At 41.2% G+C, this 20,915-nt stretch overlaps 1 protein-coding gene across 4 annotated transcripts in view; it reads right to left on the reverse strand.

Moving 5' to 3' along the window:
- The window catches only part of DGKG (diacylglycerol kinase gamma), a 210,320-nt gene that overhangs the window by 170,389 nt on the left and 19,016 nt on the right, over positions 1–20,915 (reverse strand). Inside the window, exon 2 of one of the 4 annotated variants that reach the window (XM_063621930.1) lies at positions 18,126–18,263. The exons of the other annotated variants lie outside the window; for them this stretch is intronic. The gene's annotated coding sequence lies outside the window, so the exon portion shown is untranslated. The remainder of the gene's footprint in view (positions 1–18,125; positions 18,264–20,915) is intronic. 4 annotated transcript variants of the gene reach the window in all.

The following is a 20,915-nucleotide window of genomic DNA, read 5'->3' on the forward strand; positions in this document are numbered from 1 at the left end:
AAGAACAAGCCCAGTTTTAACAAAACAGGATCCATCCTGAGGGCCAACTGCAAGGCAAGTCTGGGGTTCCTGGAGCATATGAGCAGTGCTGGATGAGATGACCAAGTTGGGAGGCATATATGGACCATTCTCTGGGGAAATGTGTAGACTGGTTGTTTTGGACTTGGAGAGTGAACTAGAACTGAGGGAAGATGCTGGAGAGAGAGAGATTCTAGCTTTATAAAGAAGACCTTCCATTAACCAGAATGCATGGCAAGGAAATGAGATACCCACATTCCTGGGGACATTAAGTTCTAGTTTCTCGCCTTGACAAGTCTAACTCTCTCCTTAATCCAGCCAGCTTGACTCTGCTTCTTGGCACCTGCTGCTGTCAAGGTCATCGGTGACCTAGCTGCCAAATCCAGCAGGCACCTTTCAGTCCTTCCTCGGCTCGTCTCTCTCTCTGCAATGTTTGCCATGGCAGAAAACTTCTACCGTGAAACTCTCTTATCTTTCTGGGTGTTTCTTGTCAGTCTCCTTCAGCCTCTTCTTTGCCATTTAAATATTGAAATGTTGCCACAGCAAATACATAGAATCAGCCTAAACGCCTATCAATGGAAGACTGGATAAAGGAAATGTGGAACATATACACCATGGAATACTACACAGCCATAAAAAAGAATGAGATCCTGTTCCTTGCAGCAACATGGACGGAGCTGGAGGGCATTATCCTAAGTGAACTAATGCAGGAACAGAAATCCAGATATAGCACATCCTCACTTATAAGTGGGAGCTGAACATTGAGAACACAGGGACACAAAGAAAGGAACAATAGGTACTGGGGCCTACTTGAAGGTGGAGGATGGGAGGAGGGAGAGAACTGAAAAACTACCTACTGGGTACTATGCTTATTACCCGAGTGACAAAATAATCTGTACACCAAACCCCCAGTGACATGCGATTTACCCATATAACAAACCTGCACACGTACCCTTGAACCTAAAAGTTAAAGAAAAAATCAGCGCTTCCAAAATTCTGTCCTCAGCCCTCTTCTCACTCTACATCCCTTCCCTGACGGACCTCATCTACCTCCAAGCTTTAATGACCCCCAGCATGCTGCGGCAGCCCTGAGCTTTCTGCTTGGTCTGAATCTGAATATTCAGATATTCAGACGCCTTAATCCAGATCTGAATATCCAACCATCTACTGTGACTCCCTTGTGTGTCCCAAACCACCCCTGATCTGCAGCTTCCAGTGTCCCCAGGTGCTTGGGTTATGCCTAAGAGAAGCCAGTGCCCAGGTCAGAGGCGGGAGGCTCAGCTAAGCTCCTCCCCTTTTCTCTCCTGCCAAACCCAGGCACTAGCCCTGGAGTTTGACTGTCCACTGTGTGCTCCCTCTTGTCCATCACACCAGCCCTGGCATTAACTCAGACCTTCCTTATCTCTTGCCTGGCCTTTGACAGCAGCCTCCTGCTGCTCTCCCTGCCTTGCGCTTTGTTCTCCTCCCCTTGGTCTGCTCTTTAAATTGCCAACCAGATCACATCTCTCTCGGTAATAAAATTCTTCAGTAGTTTCTACTGCCCGTAGAATAAGATGTAATCTTCTTTTCATGATACACAAAGCTCTTTATGATCTGGCTCCTGATGATCAATTTAGTACGAAAGTGAGGAGTATCCTTTAGAAAGCTTTGCCATCATGCCAGGGAATCTAGCATTGCAACCACTGTCACCACTGCTGCTGCTATCAATGAATGGACATATACTTTACACTGTGCTATATGCTTTATATACATTATCTAATTTAGTCCTCTTAATAACATGTCAATTCAATATTGCTGTCCCTGTTTTGCACATGAGAAAAAAATGAAGCTAGGTGTTTAGTAAACATGGTGAGGAGAAAGAAGGAGCCACTAGTGCTTCTGTTTAAGAATGCCTCCTGCTGGGTGCGGTGGCTTATGCCTGTAATCCCAGCACTTTGGGAGGCTAATGCAGGAACAGAAATCCAGATACAGCACATCCTCACTTATAAGTGGGAGCTGAACATTGAGAACACAGGGACACAAAGAAAGGAACAATAGGTACTGGGGCCTACTTGATGGGCGGATCATGAGGTCAGGAGATCGAGACCATCCTGGCTAACATGGTGAAACCCTGTCTCTACTAAAAATACAAAAATTAGTGGGGTGTGGCTGGGTGCAGTGGCTCATGCCTGTAATCCCAGCACTTTGGGAGGCCGAGATGGGTGGATCACAAGGTCAGGAGATCGGGACCATCCTGGCTAACATGGTGAAACCCTGTCTCTACTGGAAATACAAAAAAATTAGCCGGGCATGCTGGTGGGTGCCTGTAGTCCCAGCTACTCAGGAGGCTGAGGCAGAAGAATGGTGTGAACCCAGGAGGTGGACCTTGCAGTGATCCGGGATTGCGCCACTGCACTCCAGCCTGGGCGACAGGTGAGACTCCGTCTCAAAAAAAAAAAAAAAAAAAAAAATTAGCTGGGTGTGGTGGCGCATGCTTGTAATCCCAGCTACTCAGGAGGCTGAGGCAGGAGAATCGTTTGAACCAGGGAGTCAGAGGTTGCAGTGAGCCGAGATCGCACCACTGCACTCCAGCCTGGCGACAGAGTGAGAGTCTGTGAAAAAAAAAAAGAATGCCTCCATGGCCTGGGCATTCTGCACACCTTCAGAAGCACAGAGGGAGATCTAAGAGGACACAGAGGCACACTGCATGACAGAACAACACTGAACTAAAACCAGAAGGCAGAGAATTTGAATCTGGGCTCTGCCCTCTCCTGAGCTATTTCAGCCTAGACATATTTTTCATCTCTTGAACTTTGGTTTCTTCTTCTCAAACACGAAGATACTAATGAAAAAGCTTACTGGGTTGGTGTTGGGATTAAGTGGGTTAATATATGCAACAAACATAAAAACAAAATCCCCACCTGGTGCAAGGCCTGCACATAGCAAACACTCAATAAATGATTGTTACTATCATCCAATTGCAAATACAACACGTAGCAATATGGCTTAAATGATCAGATGAAAAAAAAAAACCCAAAATAACCCCATTAAAAAGTGGGCAAAGGGCACAAACAGACTCTTCTCAAAAGAAGACAATACAAGCGGCCAACAAACACGAAAAAATGCTCAAAATTGCTAATCATCAGATAAATGCAAATCAAAACCATGACTATTATTAAAAAGACAAAAAATAACAGATGCTGGTGAGGCTTTGGAGAAAAGGGAATGTCTATACATTGCTGGTGGGAATGTAAATTAGTTCAGTCACTATGGAAAGCAGGTTGGAGATTTCTCGAAGAACTTAAAACAGACCTCCCATGCAATGCAGCAATCCCATTACTGGGTATACATCCAATGGAAAATAAGTAGTTCCACAAAAAAGACACATGCACTCATATGTTCATCACAGCACTATTCACAGTAGCACAGACATGGAATCAACCTGGATTTATCCGATTTATCCATTTATCCAATGATGGATTGGATAAAGAAAATGTAATACACGTATACCATACAATACTACACAGCCATAAAAAAGAATGAAATCATGTCTTTGCAGCAGCATGGATGCAGCTTGAGGCCATTATCCAACATGAATTAACGCAGGAATAGAAAATACCAAATAAAAATACCAAACACCAAATAGAAAATATGTGAAAACCAAATACTACATGTTCTTACTTATAAGTGGGAGCTAAACATTGGGTACATATGGACATAAATATGGAAATAATAGACACTGGGCATTACTAGAGGGGGCAGGGGGAAGGAGCAAAGGCTGAAAAACTGAAAAACTGAAAAATTGGGTACTATGCCCACTACCTGGGTGATGGGATCATTCATACCCCAAAGTCAACATCATGCAATATACTCAGGTAACAAACTTGCCCCTGTACCCCCTGAATAATAGTGGAGATTGTAAAAAATCAGCTGGCAGTAGTCGAGTAGAAAGTTTCTAGTATTGTACCACAGGTTTCTGAACTTGATCTGATACTGCTCCAGGTTGTTGTAATTTTGTAATTACTCATCCAACACTTATCCACTAGTTTTAGCGTCCACTAATGGTTATTGCCTGGATTAATTATTACAACGATACTGATTTTCGAATTCCATCATTCCCTCTATATTTGCTAGTTGGGAGTCTATTGTAAGTAAGAGCTTTCCCTTCTTGTTATTTATATCGATTCACATGTAGACTATAAATAAAGATAAATTATAAATATATAAAGAATATATATGTGTGTATAAAAACTGCATTTATATATAGCATATATTTATTTTCACAGATTCTTATTTTATTCTGTGGGTTACAAATCTGTTGCTGTCTTTGATTCTCAAATTGTTCCAGATTTGATCAGTGGAAGCTCAGTCAAGGTGGTGATTTGTTCTTTAGATATACCTCAATCATTTTTTGAGCACATCCTTATTTTCTAGCACTACAAAATGTTTCAGGCTCATCTAGTATTTCCTCAGCTCAAGTGCTAAAATCAGTCATTTCTCTAAGGAGCTCCTTTGCTGAAGAATGGCATTTGAAGCCAAGGCTTCGGTACCACGTATGCTCATAGCTGCTGGGGTGTCATTGCTTCTAGGCCCTATCAAGGACAGAGCTAGAAAATAGATGCATGTGCTGGGTGTGGTGGCTCATGCCTGTGATCCCAGCACTTTTGGAGGCCGAGGCGGAAGGATCACTTGAGCCCAGGAGTTTGAGACCAGCCTGGCCAACATGGTGAAACTCTGTCTCTATTAAAAATACAAAAATTAGCTGGGCGTGGTGGTGCATGCCTTAGTCCCAGCTACTCAGGAAGCTGAGGCAGGAGAAGCACTCGAACCTGGGAGGTGGGGGTTGGATGTTTCAGTGAGCCGAGATCCTGCCACTGCACTCCAGCCTGGGTGACAGAGTGAGACACTGTCTTAAAAAAAAAAAAATAGATGTATGTACACAGACACATACACACACCCCCCTCATCTCTCTCTCTGTGTTAAATACCTTGAGTTTATACTTACACCTCCAACTCCAGTCCAACATTACAAAGTTAATTGTAGCCTTCCCTTCCTTCCATATTTTTTAACTTTCTTCTCTAACAAGCTCTGTTTCCATCATCTACAACATGCTTTTTGCTTAAGACACAGAAAGTAGTTTCAGAATTGCTAGTCCACACCTCTGTGAAAAACAAAATAGACTTCAAGATTTGTTTACAGTTCTATTGTTTTCAGGCAACAGCATATCCTCAAAATACTACTCTCAAAAGTTACGTAGGTTAGTTCTTTCTCACTCCCATCAGTTTCTGTTTGTATTTCATTTTGGGGTATTTTCTTCATATCCACTGATTCTTTTTCAGTATGGTTCCAAAGTCAAAACTATATAGAAAGATACATTCAGCCAGGCGTTGGTGGCTCACTCCTGTAATCCCAGCACTTTGGGAGGCTGAGCCGGGCAGATGCTTGAGCCCAGGAGTTCTAGACCAGCCTGAGCAATATGGCAAATCCCTGTCCACAAAAAATACAAACAAAAAAATTCACCAGGCATGGTGGTGTGCATCTGTGGTCCCAGATACCCAGGAGGCTGAGGTGGGAGGATCACCTGAGCCTGAGGGATCAAGGCTGCAGTGAACTATACTTGCACCACTGCACTCCAACCTGAGCAGCAGAGTGGGATCCTGTCTCAAAACAAAAACAAAAAGAAAAAGATATACTCAAAGAAGTATCCCTCATTCCTCTTACTCTGTTCCCAGCTCCTCTTTTCTATCTTATTCCCACTCACCCTTATAGTGTCTAGTTTATACTTCCTGTGTTTATTTTTACACATGTGAGAAGATATATGAATATCTTATTTCCCCCTTTCCTCCTCCTTCTCCTCCTCCTCCTTCTCCTCTTCCTTCTTCTTCTTCTTCTTTTTTTTTTTTTTGAGACATGGTTTCTCTCTGTCACCCATGCTGAAGAGCAGTAGTGGAATCACAGCTCACAGCAGCCTTGAACTCCTGGGTTAAGCAATCCTCCCACTTCAGCAGCCCCCTCCCAGCCTTCCCAGTAGAGTAGCTGGGACTACAGGTGTATGCCACTAGGAACTGCTAATTTTTTTTTTTTTTTTTTTACTTTTTGTAGGGACAGTGTCTCACTATGTTGTCCAGGCTGGTCTTGAACTCCTGGGCTCAAGTGATCCACCTGCCTCGGTCTCCCAAAGTGCTGAGATTATATGTGAGCCTCTGCCTGGCTTCCCTTTCTTTCTAATACAAAAGGTAACACATTATAGATCGTCAGCTTCACATTGTTTTTTCACTAATCAATACACCCATGAATCGCACCATACCTGTTCATAGAGATCTTTCTCATTTAGAATTAAGTTGGACTCTGACACTTACCTCCTTAAAATCCTTCAGAGGCCTCCCTTGGCCTCCAGGAAAAAAAGAGCTGCCTCCTTAGCTAGTTCCACAAGGTTCTTTACCTGTGGTAATAACTCACCTCCCCATTCTCACCTCCATTACTTCCTGCCCCCCACACTCCACCTTCCAGCCAAATCTACCTTCTGTCTACTCTTAGCACTAGCAAAGTGCCTGGATGTGGGAGGACCCCGTAAGCATTATGGACTGACAAATACACCATGCCTTTGATCTACTTGAAATGCCCTTTACTCTTTCCTTCCTAAAACAAATCTCTACTCAACTCTTTGGATCCAGACTAAAAGGTCACTTCTTTTCTATAGCTTTTTGGAACTCTTTGAGCAAATTTGCCTGTTCTCCCAGCTGTGTTCTGCAGCATCCTATGTATTTCTCTATTGTGGTAGTTGATGATTCCCTGTGGGAGACAGGCACCCAAACAGCTATTAATAATTAACACACAAGCTGGCAAGAGAAGTGGTGCAGATATGCCCAGAGATTTATGGGGTCATCTAATGTGTCTGAAGCAGGCACAAGGAATCAGGAAAACCTTCCTGAAGGAGCTGATGCTCCTGCTGGGAAGGGGTGATGAGGTGATGTGGTATACATTGCTATAACTCAACAAATATTCTTACTATCATTATCATGGTTGTTCCATTGTAGCTCAGTGCTTGACTTCACAGTGGAAAGAGCTACACTATTTTTTTTTTTTTTTCTTGAGATGGAGTCTTGCTCTGCCTCCCAGGCTGGAGTGTCATGGCATGATCTCAGCTCACTGCAACCTCCACCTCCTGGGTTCAAGCGATCCTCCTGCCTCAGCCTCCCGAGTAGCTGGGATTACAGGCACCTGCCACCACGCCCGGCTAATTTTTGTATTTTTTGTAGAGACGAGGTTTCACCATGTTGGCCAGGCTGGTCTTGAACTCCTGACCTCAGGTGATCTGCCCACCTCGGCCTCCCACAGTGCTGGGATTACAGGTGTGAGCCCCTGCACCCGGCCTTACACCATTCTTTATTTCCTTCAAGAAAAGTTAGGGGCCTAAAACATTGCCTGACTCTCCAGATGGTATCCCACGTGACAGCCCGCCTCTGGCTTCTGCCCTTTGATGAAGGTGACAGCTGACAGCCAGGAGGGCTTTCTCTAGCTCACGAAGCCCAGCACTTCCCTCAGCAGCCTGCTCCGTCACTCCCATCTCAGAGGCTCTTTATAGTATGAACAATCTTCTTATTACCACCCCAAGCATCTTTTCTGACAGAAAAAATTGAATAGGATTTTCTAAATAAAACTCAGATTGGATATTGTCTGACTTGGGTAGGAGAAGAGTATTTTATGTCTCTACAGCTATGTCACTCTGAGCAACTGCTTCAGCTCCTTTGGCCTCAGTTTCCTTGTCTATAAAATGAGGGGGTGGGAATAATGGTTTCTAATGCACTTTCTAGCTCTGCAATTTTATATACTGGATCAAATTCTATTTGTTCTGTACAGATGTCAGCATGGAAATCACAAGTCAGGAAGAAGAAGGCAAATTTAATGAGTATTGAATTGCACCCTGGGTCTCTCTATTCATTTGAATGAATCAGCCATACCCAATTATCCAGGAAAAAACACCTCCTCATCTCCTCTTTGCTCTCCTAAAAACATTAATTCATGAATATGACATCAGATTGGAGAAGCCTATTTATGTGCATTTGAAGGTTTATTACAAAGCCATAATGAGTACGTGTTCATAAGGGAAGAAAGACTAAAAGCTACAAAGACAAAAACCCCTCTCTCTTCTCAGACTTGTGGAAAGTCACAACTTGACAAGTGCCCCATCTCTGGCTTTTACTCCTACTGTTCCTTCTTCAACTCTGTAACTCTTATGCAGCCTTTGGAGTTTAGTTCAAGTTGCACATAAAGATGCCCTCTTTAATTGCCCAGACCTGGCTGGGCACATCTTCTCTGCTCTCTAATAGCACTTTGGGTTTTTCTCCATTATGACATTTACTGCAGTGCATGTACTTACCAACTCTCTTCCCTATAGGGCTTTGAGCTCCTTCAGGGCAGAAAGAGTGTCCTGTCTGCTTTGTAGCTCTAGCTACCACAAGATTTCTAAGAGTTCATTTTTTGACACTAGAAAAATGATTCTCAACCTTTTTTGGACCAAGATCATTTTCATGGAGTCAAAGTTCCTACCACATCTATTTACATGTCCCTGTAGAGGAAGAACTGGGTGATAAAAAGAATTCAAGAAGAACAAAAAACACAAGTTGCAGTACAATTGTTGATAATATCACTTATGGGTCACTTAATTTACCATAAAATATACATCAATACTCACATTTTAATATTAAAATAATGACCTACACAAGTATAGGCTATCAAGGTTATAAAGTTATAACAGATACAGACTTATAATCAAGTTACTTTATTATGCTTAATCTGATAGTATTTTGTAAGTTACATAAGTTGCTTGAATTTATCAATGAACTGTCACTATTGTGGTTGTCAGTTACATTGGTGGTCCCCCAAGCCATGCTTCCTGATATTTATGTCCTTTCTAGTTTCTTCCCTGAGTCCGGACTGCACCTGTAACTTGCCCTAACCAAGAGAGTGCATTAGAAGTGGTGCTGTGCCAATGTCAAGCATAAGCCTTGAGAAGGCCTGGCAGCTCACACTTCTGAGATCCTAAAGGCACTGAACTGCCATGTAAGAAGTTCAGCCATTTTGCTGGAGAGATCACATAGAGACCACATGGAGAGGCCACATGGATGAAGGGAGATCTAGCATTACAGAGAGGAGAACTGAGCAACCCAGCTGATGACAAGAACTGAAGCCCAAGATGTAAGACCCCAGTCAAGCCATTCCAGCCAGCACCCAGTCATCTAAGTCATCCTAGCTGTGTTGTGAGACAAGAAGCCATTTGGGATTTCCCAGGCATAGCAGACATCACATGTGGAGCAGAGATAACCCCTCTCTGCTCAGCCTGGTCTGGATTCCCAGTGCACAGAAACACATAGTCGAATAACATAACTGTGGAGCAACAACATTTTGGGGCAGTTAGTTACGTAATCATAGATAACCAAGACAACTACACAAGCACTTTTAGGGGCAGGTTATGCATGTGTCTATTTGGCAACAGAATCTGCATGATTCATGCTTGAACTGCAACTTATTCATGTCTTAAAATCTAGTAATTGGAAAATTATAGGCTAAAAATACCTTCGATGCAAATATGTATCACTGCCTGCTGTAGGGTTAACCAAATATCCTTCACAAACTAATATGATAATGATGAAGTCAAGTGAACTATAATTTCTAATTAATAAGCAAGAATAGCAGTAGCTGAAAACCACAACCAACTCAAAGCAAGACTGACATGCAATGATAACAACGGGGCCTTCCCCAGGTCACAGGATTCTAACCATCTGCTTGAGTGTGGGGGCTGTAGCTGCTGAGCATTTAGAAGCAGCCTGATTTCACAGATAACTGAATTGAAGCCCTTGGGGAACTTAGCAATGATCTAATTTAAGTTTATGAGTGGCAAATATGAGTAATACCTAATAACTCATTTAGCAGATTACTGGCATATAGTCCTTAAACAAACATAAACATAAAAGTCTTGGGATTGCATTCTATCCATAAGAATTCAGAGAGGATTTTCATTTGAGAGGTACTTTGTACACCGTCAGTGGCCTCAGAGTGAAGGTAAGAATCTCTGCCACAGGATAGTCATGAAAATGTCAGGCTGAACCAAGTGCCCAGGTGGGGGAGCTGGGAGTGGCTGGTGCCCAGAAAAAGCTTTTGGGCTCTGAGGAGAAGTTGAGGACTGCAACTTTGGGGGTCTGTCTTTGGCACAGGCAGACAGTGTTGGTCTAAGAAGACTATAGCTTAGGGGCATCACAGTCTGAGGATTGGTCATTCATTCATTTGTTCACTTGCTCAACAAATCACTGTAATAACAAGCAATAACAGCAACCTCCATTTATAGATTGCAACACATCTTGTGCTTTGCAAACTTGATCTGTAATAGTCACCAAACCCTGTGAGGAATGTATGTTTTATGCCCATTTTACAGCTGTCGAAACAGGCCCAGAGTAATTCTCCCAAGTTGTCCTGCTAGTAAATGATGAGACTGTATAGGAATCTAAGTCTGTGTTGTTCCAAAGCTCATGGTAACATCTCTGGATGAATGAGTACTGAGTAGCTAAGTGTTGAGCCTGTGCAGGTACAGATGCCATTAATAAGCCACCTGTGGAGATGCCACGCCCTGGTCTTCAACATGGAAGGGGAATGGAAGCCAGAAGAAGAACCATGGCCTGCTCCTGAAAAGCCAATATTATTTGAGGGGGGAAAGCTATATTATATTAAACATGAGCACAGAATGGAATAGAATGCAAAATATGCAGGAAATTTGTAGGCAAAACATGGGACTTCGAAAGAAAACCTTGCTCTTGCCCTGGGGCCACCTCTGTGAAACCTAGCAGAGTTCACTCAGCTTCGCCACTTGGGGCCCTTAACAGTGGAAATGTTAAGGAAGCAGGGTTGTGAATAGCAATGGGAAAGTCTGATTCTGAACTCCAGTGCTGAGGGGCTGATGTAGGGAAGGGATTGTGAGTGGAGGTTTCCTTTATGAAATTACTACCTGGGGAAGCATCTGCCCTAGACTATGCCTTGTGTCAGGGAGACTTCTGCCCAGAGCACCAAGCACAAGTCTGGCTTTGGAATTAGAGACCAGAATTAAGATCTTGGTTCTATCCCATACAACTTGTGACATTAGCAAGTTCTTCATCTCTAAATGGGAATGATGAAAATATTAACACATGCTTCCCAAGGTTATTATGAGGATTATTTGTATAATGTTTGTTATGGTTTGAATGTTTGTCCTCTCCAAAATTCATGTTGAAATTTAATCTCCAAAGTGGCAGTATTGAGAGGTGGGGCCTTTAAGAGGTAATTGGGTCCTGAGGATGCTGCCCTTGTGAATGGATTAATCCATTCGTGGATTAATGGGCTATCATGGGAGGGGAACTGGTGGCTTTATAAGAAGAGGAAGCAAGATCTGAACTAACACGTTCAGCCCCCTCACCATGTGATGCCCTGCACCACCTTGGGACTCTATGGAGAGTCACCACCAGTAAGAAGGGCCTCACCAGATGCAGTCCTCAACCTTGGACTTCTCACCCTCCATAACTGTAAGAAATAAGTTCCTTTTCTCTGTAAGTTACCCAGCTTCAGGTATCCTGTTATAAGCAGCAGAAAATGGCCTAAGTGTTTATGAGAGCATCACTAGTAAAACTTTCTGTCAGTGGCTTTGAAAGCGTGGTCCGCATCCCAGCAGCATCAGCACCACCGGGGGAACGTGTTCGGAAGGCAAATTCTTGGAACCCGCACCAGAGCTAGAGAAATTCAGGGAGGCCTGTGTTTTGTAACCACTGCTTTATGTTAATGTAAGGAACAGGACTAAGAAGAGAAACTTGGAGTATTTGGAGCTATTTCTTTTTCTTAATGGGGACCTTAAGCAGACAGATTGTGGGTCTGTCAAATCAGTTCCACTTTCCTGAGGCAGTAAAACATTATAGGGAAGCTGGAGGCCCATGACTGCCAGAAAACTGTCATCATGCCACACTTCCAAAATTGTCATGTTATGACTTATATTCCCTGCAGAATTTTCCTTTCTTTCCAATCCGGATCTGTTTTTCATACTCCTTCTATAACATTTTGTGCAAAATATTCATTTAGAGAAGGCACAGAACAGGTAAGATTTTCCATCATAAAGCAAATGGACAAGAAACAAACTAAAAATCCAAGATGGTAAGAAAATGACAGCTCCATTAAGGCCAGCAGCTCATTCCCACACCAGAAATGGACCTGTCAGCGAAGAGACATTGCAGAGCCCTGGGCATAAGTATGGGGCTTGGGCAGGTCTAGAAAGACAGCTCTGTAAAAATGCCTAGGTATTTTGGTGATAGCGGCGTGGTGTGTACGTGTGTGTGTGTTTCAACAGTAACCACAACAAAACCCCACTAAAGAGAAAACATTCAAGTTTGGAATGGTGTGTAAAACCATGCTCAGCTTGGTAAGTTCCCAAGGAGGAACTTGAGGTCAGCCATCCAGTCATCATTCTCCACTTCATGAAGTGCTTGTCTTCTCCCTCCCCTCTCTCTTCTGCCAACGCCTGATCTCCCATTCTCTAATTCTCCTTTCCTTTTCCTCTTCCCCTTTTTGCATCCCATAACAACATAAACAGCAGCAGCTGTTTACTGAGAGTCTACTATCTGTTCTGTATTAATGCAATCCTTAAAATAATCTCTCAGGGTAAGTAATATTACACCTGGGACCAGGTTCCTTGCAGGAAACTGAGCAATCATTCAAACCCATGTCTGTCTGAGTGCAAAGCCCATATTCCCCCACCCCACCCTGCATCTGTACTGCTTCTCAGACCTACGGAAATTATTAGTACCATCTCTAGATTGTAAACTGATGGAGGGTGGATTTACCGGTTCATTCCAGAAACCTAGGGTTGAGTTTATGGAAGGCTCTGGGTAGCCAGGTGCCTCTTCCTCCACCAACCAGCAGTGTCCTAATGGGCAATTATGTAGCAATGGTTCTGCACTGTGGACAACAGCATTTAGAGGTGCATACACCTCAGGCCTGGCCCAGACAGTATGTCCCTGGATGGCCTCCTCTACCCCAGAGGTGTCTAGAACCCAGTTTGAAATAAATACTTCATTAATATTCAGTAACCTTTACAATGTGACAGATGGTCCTAAACAACTTGCATGAATTAGCTGGTTGACTCTTCATAACAACTCTATTAGGTGGATACAAATATTATGCTCATTTTAAAGCTGAGGAAACTGAAACCCGGAGGTTAAGTAACTTGTCCTAGGTCATAGAGCTATTAATTAACGAATCCAGGATTCCAATCCAGGTTGCTCTGACTCTGGAGGCTGTTCTCCACCATTATGATATATGACACAAAGTTAACGGGCATTGGCTTGTGGCAGTACTTGGCATAAGAAAGTCATCAAGAAAATGCAAATATACCTGTAATAATTTTAAACATTGTCATTTGAATAAAGTACAACATTGAAATCATTTCACAGGGCGCTCATAAACCCCAGTTACAGAAACACCACAGCTTGATGGGGTTTGGAAACCAGAAAGGAAGAACAAATTAATTTTCTAAAGCAAATAAAAGGTGTTGTAAGACCTGGAGCCCTTGGGTCTAACCCAAGTCCTGGTATTTAGTAGCTTGCCCAGGCTGGAATGCAGTGGCGCAATCTCGGCTCACTGCAACCTTTGCCTCCTGGGTTCAAGCGATTCTCCTGCCTCAGCCTCCCAAGTAACTGGGACAACAGGTGCCTGCCACTGCACCTGGCTAATTTTTTTTATGTTTTTAATAGAGACGGGGTTTCACCATATTGGCTAGGCTGGTCTCGAACTACTGACCTTGTGATCTGCCTGCCTTGGCCTAAGCAGTCAGTTCTACTCTGTATGCTTCAAGTTTCTCATTTGATAACTGTAGTGAGTGAAATAAGTAGCATTTAAGCTCTTTTTAAACAGTAATTTTATTTTCCTTCCAGAAATGTTAGACATAAACCCTTTACTTTTGCCACATGGTATCTCATGCCATCATTTTAGGCTGGGGAATGCCTTTTGTTTTCATATTCATAACTATACTCCATTGGATGGAAACAACAGTAAGATACTTTTGCCACCTACCAAATTGTTAACAATTTAAAAATAGTTAATATCCTTGTTGGTAGGAAAGGAAGGAAACAGAAACTCTCGGATGCTGCTGGTGTGGAAGTAAATTAGGCAAGGTAACGCTATATGCCAATAGCCTTAAAATGTACCTTTCCATGAAATTTTACTTCTATAAGTTTATCTTAAGAAAGCAACTATGGACAGTAATAACAGTATTACTTTCACAACTATTACTATTATTTCCACAAGACTTCAACTCCCAGGACATTTGTGGCAGCACTGTTTATAATAGCAAAATATCGAAACAATTTAAATGCCACACAATATAGGATTAAATACCTTTTAGTACGTACATCTAAAATATTAAACTATACATATTTGTAGTAGGTGCTGAACTGTGCCAATCATATCTCCCAGATACTTGGGAGTGGTGCTGGCAGACAACTCTCAACTGTCGATTATTTTCAGGAATTGCCTTAACTCTAAAAAACTGCCTTGTCCAAGGTCGTGTCCCCTTCTTGGGCAGCCCACACCAAATGACCGGATGATACACAGCGGTATGGTATAAAAGCCTGGTCATCTCACCCCAACTGGGAGCAACTCGGCAGGACCATCCCAGTCCAACTTCTCCCTTCACCAAGTTCCATTTCTGTTCCTTCCCTTCCACGAATGGTGATCCCAAGCGTACTCCCTAATAAAACTCATTAACACTTCTGCATGACAATCTCCATCTCAGAATCTGCATCCCAGGAAATTTTATCTGCAGCAGTATGAAAATTGAGAAAAAGATCCATGCATTCTTCAGCAACTCCATGTTTAAAAAAATGAAAATATGAAGATTTTAAATATCAATGTAGTAGATTACAATTTGGTTAGAGCAATGCTTAAAGGACACTTTGTAGCCTTAAATAAATTTCTTAGAAAACAAGGTAGATGAAAACAAAAATGAATGAAGCCTCCAACTCAAGAAGCTAAAAAAGGGACACAAAAGTAATCTAGTGAAGTCAAAGAGGGCAGTAATAAAGATAAGGGCAGAAATTATGAACTAGAACCCAAAACAAAACAAAAAACTGGGCAGTTTTGGTTAAAAGCAAAAGTTCTTTTGGTTGTTAATATTGTTGAAAAATCCAATAAAATAGGCAATCCTTTGGCAGAGTATGAGACAGAGAGAGAGAGAAGTGGAAGGAGGAGGAGGGAGAGGAAGAAGAAAAACCAGTAGCAATATTTGGAATGAAAAAGAATACATAACTATAAATGTAAGAGATTTTATTAAATTATGAGACACTACTATATTCAAATTTATAGCACCACTTTCAAGAACCTAGATGAAATGGGAGAATCCTGCAAAAGTATAAGTAATCAAAAGTGACTCAAGAATTAGAAAAGCCTGATTAGTTCAATAATAGATAAAATTGAACCAATATTAAAAGGCCTACTTGCCCCACCCTCCTGGCCCAGACAGTATTACAGGCAGTTCTAGGAGTCATCAAAAAACAGATAATTCTTCTCTGACATAAACCATTCCAGAGCACAGAAAAATATGTTAAGTTACAATTTATTCTATGAGGCTAGCATAACCCCATAACAAACTGAACAAGGAAAATACAAAAACAAATTATAGACCGACCTCATCTAAATAGAGTAAAACCCCACATAAAATAGTAAAATTCAGTATAGTATTAAAAGAACAGTAAACAGAGTTTATTTCAGTAAGGCAAGACTGGGTCAATGTTATAAAACCTATCAATATACTATATTAACAGAATATAAGAGAAATTCATATGACCATCTCAATATATGTAGAAAAAATTAACAAAATTCAGCACTCAAATATAATTAAAAAACAAACAAACAAACAAACACATAAAACAAAACCTCTAAGCACATCAGAAGGTAAATGAAACATCCTTTAACTCCATAATGGCTATCCTCCAAAATCCTACAGCAAACTTCATATTTAAATGGCGAAATACTAGAAGCATTACCATTAAAATCAAGGACATGATAAGGATGCATGTTAGAAACTCTACTATTCGGCAGTCTCAGTCTATGAGAGATCCCAGTCAATGCAATTAAATAAGACACAATTAGAGGTATATAAATTGGAATAGAAAAGGCAAATCTGTCATGATTTTTAAATGATATGATAGCAAACCTAGAAAAACCAAGAGATCACATAAATATAAATTATTAAGGGATCTCAGCAAAGTGACTGATACAAAATCAATATTAAAAAATTGCTGCTTTCCTTTACACTAGCAATAGCCAATTAGGAAATACAGCATAATAGAAAAAGATCTTTTTCAAAATTTTAATAAAAAGTAGAATGGGCTGGGCACAGTGGCTCATGCCTGTAATCTCAGCACTTAGGGAGGCCGAGGTGAGCAGATTGCCTGAGCCCAGGAGTTCAAGACCAGCCTGGGAAACAGGGCAAAACTCTATCTCTACAAAAAATTCTAAAAATGAGCTGGGTATGATGGTGTGTACCTGTAGTCCCAGCTACTGGGGAGACTGAGGTGGGAGGATCCCTTGAGCCCAGGAGACAGAGGTTGCAGTGAGCCAAGAACGAGCCACTGTACTCGGGCAACAGAGTGAGACCCTGTCTCAGAAAAGAAAAGTAGAATGTACATTGGAGTGAATCTAACAATTAATGTTCAAGACCTTCATGGAGAAAAATGGAGAGACCTGTAGACATTTATAGCTGGACAATAGGGAAATCTGAATAAACGGATACATGTTTTATTCATGGATATGAAGGCTCACTTTAGTTCTGGTACTTACTAGCTACATGACTGGTAAAATTTTTGAAATCTTTGTCTATCTGAGCCCTAGTTTCTTCATGTAAGTGATAATGGAATCTCCCTTGTGGAGTTTTTTGTGACTATTAGAACTAGTAAACGTCATTTTAAAAACCTCTCAAAATTACATGCAATATTTGTGGTGGTACAAATATTCTTATGTAACAGTAAAAAAGAGAGATGTGAAAGGATATACACGAAATGTAATCATGGTTACTTCCAAGAAATACATAAAATTTAAAAGTTGAGGTTTTGTTATCTGTAACGTTTTAATTCTTTTTAAAAAAGGGAATGTATAATGTATTATTTATACTTTTTAAAAATTTGAAGGAAAGTCCTTATTTCTACCATCTTGGTCTGCTTCTTTCTATTTTTTTTCTGGCACAACTCAGTCTTTTCAAAGTTTACCTACATTGGTTAGAGATGGAGTCTTACGGAACATTGACTTGAAGAGAGACACCCAAGAAGTTACTGCATGGAACATATCTATGTGTACTATGTATGAACACGTGTAATGTATGTGGGCTTATAGGATGAACAATATGTATTATGTCTTTTCATTCTTTATGAGTATTATTTATATACATGAGAATTTTAGTATCTGTGAACGATGTATGAATGTATACCATTGTTAGATAAATGAATTACCTTCACCTAAAGTTCCTCTACACCAGAAATTATAGACGACTTTTTCTACCTTGAAATCCTATTCTATCTTCTATTTAGCTTATCTTTTCCTATAAAGTTGGTTAAAATAATGATGTCCAATAGGCAATTATGCTTGTGCATTTATCAAGCTTTTGGTATGTTTAAAATACTCTGCTAGGAGCTATGGGGGATGCAAAGATGAATTAGGATTACCTTAGCCATCAGTGAACTTAAAGCCCATTGGGGATATCACAGAGCTTCCATAAAAGCTATAGTACTGAGCTGTGTGTGCTAAGGGCTGTGGAGCTCAGAGAAAGAAGAGCTCAGCTAGCAATGATGTTGACATGGTTGACTGAGAAGAAAGAGCAGAAAAGATTCCTGTTTACTAACTGTGTCTTACATACCTCCACCAGAGAGAGGAACTACTAAAATCAAAACCTCAAGACTCCTAAATTGGATGTAACTTTAAAAGAGGTTTTTTTCATGCTATGAGATTATGTTTTTGTATTTTCAATTTCAATAAAAAATATAGCTGATGGGTTCCTCAGTTCAAACTAGTTAGGAATGTGCTATTTCATTTCCCCCAAATCTTCCAAAATAATGAGCCCAGCTTACTGAGGCATGTGTGTGGGTTGTGGGGGTGGGTGGTATGCCAAGGGGCCTGTGAGATATTGAAGGTTTCTCTGCTGCTCCTTTGTACTACTGGCTTCTGATGTGGAGCACAAAGTGTCAGCAGTACCCGGAAATCTATATCTGCCAGGAAACAGAAAAGAGTATCACCCCAAGCTCCAACAAACCTGAGTCAGCATGTTCTCCATGACATTTCCTATATTTGTGGTCTCGAGCATACTATTTATTCTACTTAATCTCTTGAGCCCAAATTTCCTCATCTGGAAAATGGGAATAGTGGTATCACCTTACACAGTAGGATTAAAGATAATGAATATAGGTTTCCCAGGGCCATGCCTGGCACAGGTCTCCACAGATGTTAATTCCCTTCCCTTCTTCTTTATCAGACACAGGTAAATATGCCAAGATTCCCTGACCCCTTGAGTGTCCTCATAAAATGGAGAAGTGGTATAAAATGAGAGAAAGTATGAATTTAGAGATGAAAAATCTTCGAGGAAGAGGATGGGAGGGAAAGAAGATGCTTTTCAGTACCAGCTGTAGAAGACAAAACATTGTAAATTTTCACCTTCACCTCTAGAAGCTGTTAATGAATAAGTAAATTTTAAAAACTATAAACTTTATGGAAACATCTGCTTGCAGGGGTTAGGAGCGGCTGGATGTGTGGGCCAGACTAATAACACTGGAGGGGTTGGGAGAAGAGCACAGAGTTAGTCATTTGGCTGAATGTGTTTAATAAATTACAACCCAGTTGGAGGGACTGGCTCCCTGGGTGAGTCACTTTGAACTAGGCAAAAATAGCCAACAGATACCAGCCCCAACTAAAGAAAAATAAATCATTTTATTTGACTGACTGACATTGTTTTGATCAGAGTGTGATATCACATGCTGAGTTTAGTTTGGTCAGAAAGGCACCCTGTTGCTCATGGAATCACATGCACGTATTCATTCCTCTAACCACTTGCTAGATGTAACTTTTAAATATATAAATAATCTACTCTCAAACTTACCTTTCTCCCACGTCTATCTCCAAAACTAAACAACTAACTTTTTCAACGAAGAAGTCATTCTCCACATTTCCTGGGCTTGATGCATTGGCTTTATTTACCTTTAGTCTCCCTCCCCTCTCTGAAATCTCAATACCAAATCAGACATCAACTCACCAACTTTTGTCTTTTATCTGTCAGCTCTGCCCCTTTCTCTCCATTAAATTACTTGTAACAGCACCTCCAGTTTCTGGGTAGGGGCTTCTTGATGGCCCGAGCAGGTCTCTGGTCTCATAACTATCTTCTCACTCATTTCAGTCTGTTCTGCACATGAGACTTTACCGAAAACCACAAGCTTCAATTATTTTCCAGGTCAAGAACTAAACTATCAGTTTGCGTTCAGTGCCTTTTCCAAGTATTCAAGGTACTGTATCTCCTAGGCTAACTGGATCTCCCACTGGTTTGAGGGGCGAGACTGTGAAGGACTTGGGAATAGGGATAATGTTGTCATTGTTCTTTCTGCTGACCATTGGGATTCTGGGATAACAAAGAAGCAGATATCATTAACTGGCTGTAGATTTCTGGACCATGATTTATCATATGCTGGAAGGGTAAGTTCATGTCTGGTCATGAAGGGCTTGTATCTACCAAGCATGCGGGACATGTATTTAGTACCCGGTGATGAGTAAGAGGATCAAAGAGCTGGGATAGAGCCAGATGCAGTGGTACACGCCTGTGGTCCTAGCTTCTTGGGAGGCTGAGGAAGGAAGACGGCTTGAGCCCAGGAGTTCAAGACCAGCCTGGGCAATATGGTGAAACCCCCAACTCAGAAATAAAAATAAAATAAAAAAGAGTTGGGATAATACCATGAATCTATCCAGGAACTGCTGGTAAAACAAAGACAAATAAGAGAGGGAAGGTATCTGGTGACACGTACACATATGTATACATAATTATAAAGAATACTAGAAACTACATTGATGGGCTGAATAGTCTAGACAGCAAGAGATTGATTTGTTATGGGAATTCATCACCCTAAGGATAGAGCACCTAGAGATATCATGAGTGAGCAGAATATGGTAAAGAACACACGTGAGCTCATTATGAGCACTTTCTACAGGCCGCTTGGCCACAGGAAGAAATGGAGGGTGGATTCCTAGCCACTCTCATTCTGTCATAAGGGAAGTTACAGCAGTGAAAGTGGTCTTGTGCTGGCTGAACACTTACAAAAAGCCCTTTTCAGCTAAAAATAGAGCATCAGACAAGTCTCTTCATTTCCCTTGTTGACATGGAATAAAGAAGCTTAACTAGATACACTCCTCTGTCTCTCATTCTTTATTTTTTTATTTAATTTTTTGTTTTGTTTTGTTTTTGTTTTTTTCTCTCAGTCCCTCATTCTGACCAACAGAAAGACCCTGCTTGGTGAAGCAAGCAGAAGAGACATATTAGGAGAAACAAGCCACTCCAGCTCAGAGGTCATGATTGTCAATGAGGAGGAGGCTGGCTGTAACAAATAGCCAAGAAGTCTAGATTTAGGCAGTCTAAAAAGTTAAAAAGACGATAGTTATGATTAGATGAGATTTTGGAAGAGAGGCAGACTGAAGTTTTCCAAAATGGGGAAGCATTCAAAAATCATTCCAATAAAAAGGGAAAAGAAATAGTTCTTTTAAAAAATGTGCCTGTAGCCTCACCCATGGATTCCTGTCTGAAAAAGACACTTAGAGAAAAAGGAAAAGAAAGGCACTCAACCAAGGAACATATAGGAAGATGGCACAAACTTAAACTTAAAAAT

Source organism: Symphalangus syndactylus, chromosome 17, assembly GCF_028878055.3.
Source record: "Symphalangus syndactylus isolate Jambi chromosome 17, NHGRI_mSymSyn1-v2.1_pri, whole genome shotgun sequence".
NCBI classification, from domain to species: Eukaryota; Metazoa; Chordata; class Mammalia; order Primates; family Hylobatidae; genus Symphalangus; species Symphalangus syndactylus.